This window comes from Argiope bruennichi, chromosome 6, assembly GCF_947563725.1.
Source record: "Argiope bruennichi chromosome 6, qqArgBrue1.1, whole genome shotgun sequence".
Taxonomy (NCBI): domain Eukaryota; kingdom Metazoa; phylum Arthropoda; class Arachnida; order Araneae; family Araneidae; genus Argiope; species Argiope bruennichi.
Genome location: NC_079156.1, coordinates 14,165,691 through 14,179,320, shown reverse-complemented (window position 1 = coordinate 14,179,320; position 13,630 = coordinate 14,165,691).

Sequence of the window (13,630 nt, the reverse complement as noted above, 5' to 3'; positions counted from 1 at the left end):
TTTAGCTGATGCAAAAACATTTATTAATAAACAGCTATTTCAAAAAAAAGTAATTTTATCCATAAATAGACTAAGAGCTCTAACTTCAAAGCCAGCTATGTTATTTTTTGCATTTCAAAACATTAAATAGCCGTTATCTGATATAAATTATCCTTGCAGCTTTGTCAGTATAGAATTATTTGAATGACGAAGAAACGATTCAGCAGATAAAAATATCACAACTCCATACACACATACTTCGCTCACGCCGCTCAAATATTCGTACTAAAATGAATATCAAATAAAATGTGAAATAAGTGATACGAAACTTCTGTAATTTTTTTATGTGTAATAATCAATAATTATTGGTGCCTCTTTATAAAAAAATGTTCATCTGAATAACATTTTAGATAATTATCCACGTACGTTTTTGGTGTCTTCCAACAAAAGAAAACGAATATCGATTAAACCAAATGTGTTTCTGGCCTGACAGTAATTATCCAAACTCAGGATGTCCAGTCGGTGGGGAAAGCGGGAAAACCGGAAATGGTCGGAGAATTCCGAAAGCTCGGGAGAAATCCGTGAAATATGCATTATAAGTCTGGAGCAATCTGGGAAAGTGCAATATTATGAATATCCATGAAACTAAATGTTTTTCTTCCCTGCCAGCAACTATCGAAATCCAGGATGTCCAGTCGGAAAGGAAACTAGGAATGGCCAGAGAATTCTGGATGGCCGGGAGAAATCAGGGAAATGTATTCTCAAACCGATCGTTTTTTCATTATTGTTTTGATAATTCCTGTGGAACATGACAAACCGTTGATCTTTTTTCATAAACACAATGCAACATCTTTGGCAACCAAAGAAAATCGATCATTTACTAACATTAATCAGAAACGGAGGCCATTCGCTTTTTGTGCATGCACCAAGTGGCAGAATGTTTATATTTAACACAAAACGCCACGCCAATCCGCTCGATTGGCCACAGAATTTTTCATAGATCATTTCTGATCACCTGTGTGATTATTATAATTGTAATAATCAGTAATATACCTGTTTAATTATTATCTTACATAAAAATGAATACCCAAATTTACAAGACTATTAGAAGGAAATAAAATGAGATATAATTTTGTCCTTCTTTAGGAATTACAAATAACAATTGGAAACTTAACTTCATCACAGTTCTAATTATTCATTATAAGCGCCTCCAAAATTACGAATGATATCAGAGTGATAAGATGACTCATCCCATAATATTTCAGCATCTCCAATAAAGGCTTTGAAAGCCAGCCGAGATGCTTTTCTTAAGTTTATTAAGAAAAGTATCAGTTGTTAGAGATGTAACAAACACTTGCTGTTTGATGTAGCCCCAGAAAAAAAATAATAAAGCATCGCCATATAAACACATATATGCATCTTTCCAAAGCTGCGCACTGGGAATGAAGAAAAATTATGGGATAGCTATCATACTGCTTCGATGTCCTCCGCATTTCTGGAGGGGCATATAACCGTTGAATTTATAACTATTTATCGTTGAATTTATAGCTTATAACTATTATCCTTGATATCCGATGAATAACGAAGTTGTATTTTATTCTGTTAATTTTGTCATTAAGGCTGCATTTTTCTTTTAACCCTTTAAAGGGCCATTTTTTTCTAGCCATATTATGTTAAAATATTTTTAGGCTTGAAATTAGAATAAGAAAAAGGATTCATTTAGCTTATTAGATAAATTTAATTTGATTCATTAATTAATTTGGTTTATTAATAATTAAGTAACAAATCAAGACGCGTCATTTTGTGTGAGATAAAGAACTGAAGCATCTAAGTTTCTGTCTTTCTAAAAAAATGTGTCAGAACTGATGCCAACCTACATAAATTCATATAAAGATTGATAAATTTGGTGGGAAGCATACTTCCCACAGCCCTAGAAAGGGTTAATAGATCTGCAAAGTTGGGATATTCATTTATAAACACCCAGTATATAAATCGATCTATTTCTTCTATCAAGTTCTGATTGTTTTGCAGATTGTTTTATTCTAATACCCATATGTCCCATCAAAGTACGAATGCTAATGAAGGAAAACTAAAATAATAAGTACACGAAGGAGAATTTATCTACTCCATATTTGAAACGAAGGGAAAGTGTCTTCTGCTCTAATCCATTTTACATTAAAATTTTAATTTGTGCATCTAGTTTATGCAAGGAATGTACAATATAAGGAAGCGTTAAAATGCAGAATTTTAATGAAAGTTCTATGAAATCGTTGTACTCGGAGTGCGCACTCACCTTATGTAAAATGGAAGTGAAACAGATTCTTATTCTGTGAAACACATACACTCGTTCAAACGCTTAGACAAACTGCTTTTCTGTTATACAAGGAACAGCGCAACAGATGGTGGTGATATTTGACTTTCGGAAATTGTTTCTGTGGAGCACTTCAATTTCAGCTTCCGCATATCCGCCCGTGAAAATCCCCACTTGTTACAATCTGATTACATTCGTTTCCTGGTTGATTTTATCAATTTTTGCGAAGTTATGGTTAGGAGGACTTGCATTATGTAACAAGTACTCAATTCTTTTGATTTTCAGTACCGTCATTTCTGGATGTGGTAAAACCTTCTTTAACATCACAGAGATATACGTGTCACATAGTACAAAATTGGAACTCCAGGTACGACTTATTTTTTGATATTCCTTGAAAATTGAAGTTGGCCATTCGGGAAAAGTTGCATATCATATAAATACACCAATGTAAAAAGACATAGATATGACCCGATAGATTTCTAAAGCATTTCATATATCTAAATCATATTATAGTTCTAAACAACAGTAATCGATATTCTGCTTGATAAAATTGTATATTTCAAACAAAATTTGTGAATTTTCACGAGATTCTTTCTAACATGTGATGCCGTGTCTCGTCTAGATTTTAATTTGTTAACATGTTCAATAATTACTGTTTGCTCATTGCGATTCAATATTTTCACATCATGTGTTGCAAACGCGACAAAACTATAAAGAGTGAAAATCATATGATACTATTTCTTGTTTTTTTGTTTGCGAGGTATTAATAGGGAAAATATCGTCGGATTGACAGACTCCCTCTGAACGGATATTACTCGGAATTTGAAAGAAATCCACAAATCTGGTGTAAGGACCGTATGATAAATTTCAACCATCTAGCTGAAAGCGTTTCTGAGTTACCTTTGTCACAGATAGACAAACGGATAAATGGACATTGTTTTAAAATTTGTTTTTAGAACTCAGGAAACTCTAAAATAAGGAAATTCAACAAAATTTCGAGTTCGATTTTTTTGTCAATTACAATACTTTCTCTATACTAGATAGATGGAATTTAGATTGGCATCTTTATTAAAAACCTTTATTAAATATGAATTCCAACCTTTTATTAAATATGGACTCGGGGAAGTCTATCTATCAATCCGTGTATATGTGAACACAACTACGTATACATGAGCACTTTGTGCTTCGTAATATGTCAAATTTTATTCGTCTAAGGCATTGTGGTTTTGAATAATCTTTTTTACAGGCATGTAAATGTACAGACTGAAAAGCGACCCTGTCATAGACGGATTTGTTTCAAAATTTTATACGTATCTACACTTTTGATGCTAAAACTGGGTATCGAATTTGATTTGTCTTGTTCTCTGTGTTTTGTAGTTAACCTATTCATTTGTACTCGGGAAGATGGACTTCTGTACGGATCTCATTCAAAATTTGATCGAAATCTACAACTTCGGCATGTGCAGAGAACACATACCGAATTTCATCTATCTAACTCAAAGCGTTTGTTATTTTGCTCACAGAGAGGCTTAATTTTTTAAAAAATGTGTGTTTTGGAATCTGGAGTTCTAAAACGCTAAATTATGTAAAGACTAAAATGATCTTCAATTGCTTTCTTAATGCTATTCCGTTACAGTTTATATGAGAAAGTTGAAGGGGGGGGATACCCTCCCCACTTTTCATGTTCTCTCAGAAGAATACAAATTAAAAAAAGAATTTTAAATAAGTATTCATGTGAGCCCGTTAGCTGTGTTCTGGTCGCATGACTGAAGTTAATGTGCAGCATGATGGATGTTCAACAGGTTTCCCCTCACGTCCATTACATCGATTACGACACTTTTGTAGGGGTCAGCCAACCCTGAGGTGGCATCGTCCGACTCTAGGGGTCACGGAACCAGTGGTCAGTGGCGAGTGTTGACCGAAGGGGAGGGGGATTGAGGTCGCCCCGGCAAGTCACGCTCCCGGAAGCGAATTCGAACAATACCCGCCAGAGCGTTTCAAGACAGATGATCTCTTTTTCCTGAAGACCGGCCTACTTGTTCCATTTGTTCTTCTGAAGGAAACGGGAAGGGGGATGCAGCGGAATATTGGGAACAGCCCGGTTTATTCCATTTAATTCCAAAAAGGAAGGAATGGGCCAGAAAGATGTCAGCGTTACTACAAGGGAAGTCTCGCGTCCACGGAGGGTTTTTCTTTGAGCTCTAAGAGAAACGCGTTTCCGCATTCTCACTATCGGGAAGAGAGGAATTAAGAAATTGATTAGTCTCCATTATAAGTTTCTCGGAAGTGAGGTGTGCTTCAGTAGGAAATTTCTATCGGGGTCCGCGTGAAGTATTGAGGATAATGCTGATATGATATGCTGTTTACCCAATTTCTAGTCGATGGTATGAAAATTTGGGTTAAGAATCAATTTCTACTGTTTCACGATTGCGGAAATGTTTTAATACTTCTGTGTTTCTAGTACTTCTGTGTTTGTGCTCTGTAAATCTTAGAAACAGATCGAACATTGAAAGTATTACGCAAGAACTAAATCATGCTTTACTAAGTATCTATTTTTCCCCCCTCCTTTAACAACTGCAACATTTAGGTTACAGAAGTAATATTAATTCATTTAAAGTATTGCACAACTGTAATACGCTCGTTTTTCTAATATTTTCAGCATACTTCTGTTAATGAATTGGTCACGAAATCATTTCTTTTATAGTTAATCATTTAAATCCATACACGTCAGATCACCAGATAAAAAATTCGGTTCCGAATCAAGCACTAAATAAGAATTGCATATTATTGTTACTTTTGTGAACAAGGAATGAATTTCGAATGCAGTTTAGCTGCTCAAACCGTTACAAAGGCAGGGCGGCGTAGATTAGAACAACTCAGTTTGAATATATTAGTGTTGCTGCCATGATAATGTAATGAAGTATCAAAATCGTTTGCAGATAGAACAAAAATAGATAAAACAAGTAAAGCTTAAAAGGTTTATTGCTAAATAAAATTATATTGTTTGTGCTGAAAGAACGTTTTTTAGCGAACATAATTAATAAAATATATAATTTTATCAATCTTTCGAAAAAGGCTTCATAACTAATATCCATTCAGTTTGTTCTTGAGAGTACATCCCCCCTCTCCTAGAACTAACATCATTATCATCTATCCTGGAACTAATTAATGTCCACTCAGATCAATCTGTCCTTTTTCCAATCTGTTGCCATTTAAAAGCGAACTTATGTGTTAAATCCATCTAGTATAAATGATCCCCCCGTTGGTGAGGAAGGGATGTTTGGGGAGGGGGATGATAGCTCCAGTGTAGTCTTCATCATCTAAGGTCTTTTCAAAATTTCGATGCCGGTCACGAAATAATCCTCACTTTGCATTTGAATAGGATGAAGAGGCAGCTAAATTAAATTGACTATAAGCGCATATTATACCATGTTATCATGGCAATAGCAGCAAACGGGATCACGTGACTCGCCTCTCGTGAAATTGCATTACTCATTTCGTGTAGCGTTTTTCACTCGTCTATCAAATAGATTTGATGTTAAAAACAAACAGTCAACTGATGTCATTTCACTGTTTCGGTTTTTTTTTAATGATTCAATTTAAAATCTTCAGTCAAAGAAAGAAAAAAAAAAACTATACTTTGCATCTTGTACAACAAATACAGCAGTTCATGCTGTGTTTGAGATAAGAAATGAAGTAAAAATAACTTGCACGATATCATTTCAACAAAAACTGTGAGTATATATTTAAACACAATTAAATGCTGGAATAATTTTTTTTAAATTGAAAAGTCTGCAGTCGGTGGACTGAAATAGGATCGCAAGTAGATCGGTTATAAATCGTTTTTAATTTTATCAAAAATTATTATATAACTATAATATTAACACTGCCAAGTATATATATATATATATATAATATTGCTCCATTGGGTTTTTACCCCTTTTTCTTAAGTTAATGTTATTTATATAGTTTTTGCATCAGTATTCCACAATTTCTTGATCCTAGTATGGGTTGTTTTTTAAATACTCATTTCCTTCTATTTTTAATTAGATTATACATTATCTATACCTTATTTTCACCCATATTCTGGCATTATTTGCAGTTTTTTTAATTCATTAAATGGTACTAGGGGGCTGGATGCTTGAGGGACATATTGGGTATTAGGGTCGTAGTTCTCTCCCTGGTGACCTTTTATGTATAAGGAAGGGGGGGGAGGTAGTCTTGGGTTGGATCAAGGTCAAATATAATTGATCAGGTTATTCTGTTTCATTTTGTTTATTTAATTAATTCTGTATTCATAAATATCAAGCGTCTGTTAAAATATAATTGAATACAAACTTCGATGCAAAGCATACATAAATCAGAGTAAATTAATAAATAAATTAAAAATTATGAAAAAAATTAACCCGAAAGAAATAATTATGGTAACGATGATTAAGTTAACAATGCGTTAAAGTGTGTAACTAATTTCATCAATGTATGAAAATGGGACCTGGTACTGTGCACTGCTTAGGACCGAAAAATACCTGAATCCGTCTCTCTATTCAAAATACTTATTACAGAATTCAAATATCAATTATGTCATGAATGTTATTCATATTTTAATAAACAAAAATATAATTGAAATTGAATTATAATCTTGTTAGAAAAGAAAAAATATAGATCTAATTAATCACAAATATTATTCAAGTTTACGACTCTGTTTAAACGGATGAAACCATTAATCATTGATGCCTGATATATTAACAAACATAAGATACCCTATTAAATATTTGTAATAATTTAAAATTTCATGTGATTCAATTGTGTTATATCTCTTTTTTTATGTTGTATTTAACGTAAAAATAATGCTTAAAATCATACCTATTTCTATAAATAATATACATTCACTATAAAATAAAATAGTATAAAAAAGATAGCTCTGAATTTGAAAATGAAGAAAATTTCAGTGTCAAAGTTAGAGCATGGCAAATATATGTAGGATGTGTAAGATGCCTTCTTTTCTGTTTGATCTAACTATCTATATCCCAATTTCGCTAAGAACCAGTTTTTGCATTCGAGTTTTACAAAATGCCCACAAACCTCATCAACATAGATATCTCTCCCATCTGTTTTGTAACTTATTGTCTGCAAACAAAACGAAACACAGAGCCAACAAACAATTAATCCTCCCGGCATCCCCATTTTCCAAAACTTGACACGATATTACGCCACGAGGCATGGTAAAAAAATTAACACCGTTAAGAAACCCGAGCTCTCTCAATGAACTTTTAAACCCGAAGTGTTTTAACTTTTCAATAAAGGTTTTGCAACTTTTTCGCTTCTCTTTCGCTATGTAGAGCTTTCATTTGGCCTGACAGATGCAAAATTTCACAACCCACGTGGTCAGCTTTCTTCATCCGTCCTGGCGCAATGCTCGCCAAGGCGTTTTCTCTGCTGCAAAAGAGGAGAGAGGACAGCTTGCGAAATGGCTGAAACTGGCGATTTCAGCATTTTTTAAAGCGCGCCTACAGACTCTTTTCACCTTTTGGATAAAATATTTGCAACATCGCCAGATTTTTATTCCATATGCACTCCCTGTGGAAGATGGAGTTTTACTGTTGAGTACGGTTTTTATTGGGTGGTTATTTTTAGTTTATTTGGATGGGTATTTTTAGTGCGTTGCTCGAGGAAAGATACGAAAACTTTTAAGATTCGTGACGGCGACGACTAAATTAAGGATTCACGAGAGTCCTCAAACTTTTAAAAATTTAAAAACACCCATTGGGTATAAAATAAGAACTGAATATTTCGATGGGATGGAATTTTATGAAAAAAATGAAGTAAATAAAAGAAATTCAAGCTTAAAATGAAATCGATAATAATTAATGAAATAACTTTTCGCAAAACAGATTACTATTCTAAACTATCAAATTTTGTCGACATATAGTGGGAAAAATTTTTTATTCATTCATTCTGTATCTTTTTTTCTCAACCGGTTAAATTCCACATTTGGAATTCGATTCTATCATAATTCTACCTCAGTATGTGCACATTTAAATTGACATCAAAGGCCAAACATTCTTCCGTTGATGTGGAGCAGAAGTTTCAAGTGAGATATCGCCAGCTCAAGAGTCGTCTGATCTAAATTCAAAATGACGTGATCCGTCCTTTGCCCTTCAAAAAAAAAAAAATTTTTTTTAAAAAAATGCTCTTCAAAACGGAACATTAATATAAATAATCTAAACCACTAAACTTTTGTGTACGTTTGCATTTTAGATTTTTTTTTTCAAATATTTGGAACTGGTATGTATCAATGATGATGTGTCCGCATTATCACGGAAAGGAGGTGCAGTAGCTTCTGAAGGTGAAGGCTCTTGAGTACCCGAGAGCAGAAATCTGACTTCTAGCTCCTATGACGATGACACTCACACCTTCGCTTGCACAACCCCTTTTTATGAGAGGGGGTCTTTCACACACCTCACAGATAGAACAAAGGGTAAAGAAGAACCAGGACTCGAACCCGAGACACCCAGATCGCGGGGAAGACGGGCTACCTCTAGGCCAGGACGCCGGTCTTCGTTTTAATAAATAAGCAATAATAAATAATAATAAGTCGAATATAGAACTTTGAATAGCAAGAAATTTGAAATAGCTTTTAAAGACGTCTAAAAGAAAACATAATTCCATCACTTAAATTCATAAGAAGGAAAAGGAAATTGTTTTTTTCCCCCACAAATATAACCTTTCATTTCAAAGTCTAGATGGCAGAGACGCACGAACACTAACAAAAAGTACAAGTAAGAAAACGAAGACAAATACAACTGCAATCACAATGCATTAATAGAATTCTACAAAAGCACAAAAAGAGAAGTTTAAATGTATAGGGCACCTTGTTACCATAAAATATTTTAAAACAATATAAATACTGTTTCGTACAACATTTTTATGTATTTAATTGGTGTTTAGTGATGCGCTATTTAAGAATTCTACGCATTCATCACGCAGAATATCAATCAAGATCTCCTATGGGTAATTTAAACTTTTAAGAATTTAATGTTCAATAGGATATTCAATAATTTACCGGAAGATTTAATAATTTGAACTTTTTTTCCCCTGCTTGAAAAAATAGAGAAATTCATCTCGGAAATTGTTTTTATTTTAGTTTTCAGAATGACGGTTGATTAATTTTGTGCTTTTGTTGTTATTTGGCGGAAAAAGAATCGGTTTCTTATATTCTTCTTAATCAAGAAAATTTGTTGGCCAATCTTAGTAGTAAAAATTAAATAACTTTAATTAAAAAGTTTTTAAATACTCTATTGAATAAATTAGAAATAAAGCACATGGAGCAGACTTAAAAGAAATAATAGCATTGATAAGTCAATAAATGCATGAAACTAGAAAAACAGATATTCTTTCTCATGATAATGGTCTTATGTTAAGATGCGCAGCTAAAATCATTTTATGCTATAGAATAAAACTAATGATCAGAAAATATCCAGATATATTTTAAATAAAAGTAAATTTTTAGCTTATTTTTCGAAATAGAATTTATTTATTATGAACCCAAACTATTTATTACAGCAATCAAGATTGAACATTTTTAGGAAAAATTCTCAAGATCTTTTGAAATGATAAAGAAAATTAGATGTGTTTCACAACTTGCTTCGTGTGTTTCTGAAAGCCATCATTTAGCTGATTGAAAAGTTGTTTTTTATCTATGTAATTTAAAATTCTCAACTAGTTTGTAATACAAACATTACTTTGGGAACAATAAAATTTTAAATGACTTATGATATTTTATCAGAATTTTCGCTGAAATCGGAATGTAACAAAAATAAACAGAGAAAATTATATGAAATGAAACTCCATTGTGTCCGCTATTTTTACTAAGAATTTCGATTTTTAAAAAAAATATAAAATGGGAAATTTCATTACGTAAGATCTTCAATCCAAGCTGACCGTACTAGTTAAAAGGTAATAGATAACTCAAATCACGAATACTGACCCGTAGCCCCACTTTACTAAGCGTTCTCATTTGACTTCGAAGTGAAAAAAAGATTATTTCGCCATTTTGCAATTCAGCCCATTCTCTCCAATACGAAAAGCTGGGCCACACGATTTTTAACCAGATGCAAAATTTCATAACCATGTGATCTGACGGTCAACACTTTCCACACATTATCTTGTGACGCAACGCTAAAAGGGGGAGAGGCGGTTTCTTTCAACACAACAGAAGGAATTAATCAGAAAAAGAAAAAGTGAAGCACAGACACTTTGCTGTCGCATCTTGCGAAACATTCTAATTGAAACGTCTGCAATGCAAGCTGCGCAATTAACATTAAATGCAATAAAGAAGAAAAAAAGAAATCATTGTTAGAAGTGTTCGTTCGATCGTCCGTTATCGAGTGGGGTCGAGTTGCGCAATTCCTGCTTCTTTTCTTGACCCGCATATAACATTTCGCAGACGATACGATTTAGGCGATGTGGCGCAACGGATAGAGAGAAGGCAGAGTTTTCGATTTCGCATGATTTCGGCAACAGAAGAAATGTTTCTTTTTTCGTCCTCTCGAATATAATTTGCTCTTAATTTTATTTTATTTTTCTGTGTTTCTTCACTAGGAACGATGACCTCTGCGATCATCTTGCGCAGTATTAAGAAAGTAAAGATGGGAATTATCGTTGGGCAGGCAATTCTGAAAATAGATCGAACTCAGGTCGAGGAGGCGGGAAAATTTTTGTGAAGTGTTCGTCATTCTAGAGTTCTTTTTTATTATTATTTATCTATTGGTCACCATTCATCTGTTCGTAAAGTTCATCTTATTCGGTGTCGTAATTTCGAGCGATCAATGCAATCATTTTGTTTTATGAAAAATTGTTAGAATTTATCTTGACATTTCTAGAAAATACTAACCATTTAAAGAGAATGAATGACCTTTAGTTTTACATTGTTTCATTTCGCATCAAAATAGATACATTTCAAAAATCTCATACCAGCAAGTATTTCTTTTGGAATTAGCTAAGTTTTTCATTTCGAAATATAACGGTGACGCAAAGTATATGATTTTTCACATATGCTTTATTGATTAATTAATTGTAATAAATCAAAAGCTATGCATGGACTATGAAGACTGTCCGCATTTTCGGTGGAAATATAATTTTTTTAAAAAAACTGTTTTTAAAAAGTTTGATATGAAAAGAAAATATAATAAAACGAATAAAAAACTGAAATCTGCTATCGATAATTTCGTGTTATCATGTGCGAACATTTTTTATTTTGCAATATAAATTTTGATTACTGAAAAATTGCTAATTGTTCACTTGAAATACATTGATGATTATACTACTAGAAATATTTTGGAAAAAGTAGATTGTCCTTCATACCTTCATTTAATGTTTCAAATTTGGAAGGGTTTTTTTTATATTATTTTCTTTAGTTCCAATTCCCATAATCGATAATTTCCAACGGTCCATGGTTTTTATATTAATATCTGGTCTTGTTTCGACATCACAAACCTCATTTACAGAGAAAAACATGATTAAAATTTTAAGATTTGACATTTTTTACAATATTCATAATTCTATACCAAGTTGTCCCAGACTGCTTTTTACATTTTAGCAAAGATGCTTTATAAATATGCCAAATTATTAAAAAGTTACAGAAAATGATTTCCATTTTAGGATGTGGCTTCTGATTTAACAGCAGAACTCAAACAAAACTTGATCAATTTAAATTTTTTAAAATAGATATACCAGGAATTTCTTATTTAATTACTGTTTATCGTTCTTAAACAACAGCTTGTCAAATACAAAATTAATTAAATTATAAACATAACAGATAAAAATAAAATTATCAAATTAAATTAAAAACAAGACAAGTTAGAATAAAATTAAAAAAGCCGAGTTAATTAACTAACCGATAATTATAATTACTCTGCGATTGAAAAAAGCTTTTATGCCTTATCTTTGATCTTTTATTCCAGATTTATTGCTTTTTTTTATTAATATTGTGTTGTTATCAATTTCATAAAAACAGCATGCATGTTTTTCATTAACCATTTTGAGTCTAATGGGGAATATTTGTATTATTTTATTAAGTGGTCATTTCAAATTAGTCTTGAAAAGTTTATTCAAAATTTCAAATTATGGAGGAAAAAAAAGCATACGAAATTAGTTTATCACTCAGTCAGGAATATCATCAAGTTCTATAACGTATAATTAGTTTTACTACATTATTAGAAGCATAATATTTGGCTTTTCAATGATTCGCTAGAAACAAAAAGAAAATCCATAGTTGTCATTTTATTAGGAATATATTTAAAGTTTTAAGATATTTTTACAGTGCACCTTGTTTTAAATGTTAAAAATATAGCATGGTAAAGAAGCTAAAAATATTTCATATATCACAATTTTTTTTTTTTTTTTTTTTTGAAATACGAATACATTCAAAGTTAGAATAAATGTGAATTTAAAGTTCATTAAAAGGGGATATGATGAAGATTAAATTACTTAAAAACATATTGATTTCACTTACCAAATTTTCTACATCCAGAAAAATGACTTTAAAATATTTAAAATATTATTTGAGGTCATATATCGTTGTGGATAGCAGATGTTATGTTAATGCAGAACATTAAATTGATGAAAATCGTTTGTTAGTTTTCTTGCTATTTCGCAAACGATTTTAGTTCCTTCTAAAGCAAATTAAAAATCTGCGAGTATGACGTCATATATTTTTGGAAAAAAACAGAAAGGTTATTAAAAATATTGTTTTTGAATCTGGTCTTCATACTTATTCGAGAAATGAAATTGTTACCAAAAAATCTATTAATATTTCTGTTATAGAGGTATATTTTAAAGCTAAAAGTCCTGTATTTGGTACGGGATTCTACAGTCAAAATTATTAGACAAATCAGTATAAAAAATCACCACGACTAATTAACTTGAAATGCTGATGCTACACTAGAGATTAAAACGGAATATATTGAGAAAAAAAAATCTTTATTGTTCGGTTATGAAGTCAGACTACTTCTATTCCTAAATTGAACACAGAGTAAAAAATATATTTCTTAATTTTCCATCTGTGTAGATTTTTTAAAAATCAGGTTTAAAAAAAAACAATAATTCAGATATCATTATATTCTTTTTTTCTCTATGTATGCCAATTTTCTCATTATATTCCGGTATATAGCTTATCTCTATAATAAAATTTGATGGAAATTGGTCTGAATTTTGTAAATATTGCTATACATGCTTTTAAGAACATTGGGCAGATAAATGGATTTAAAAAAAGGGATCAATGAATTTAGGTTTGAAATCATAAAACAAATCATAAAATATTTCTTATAAGAAAAGACAGAC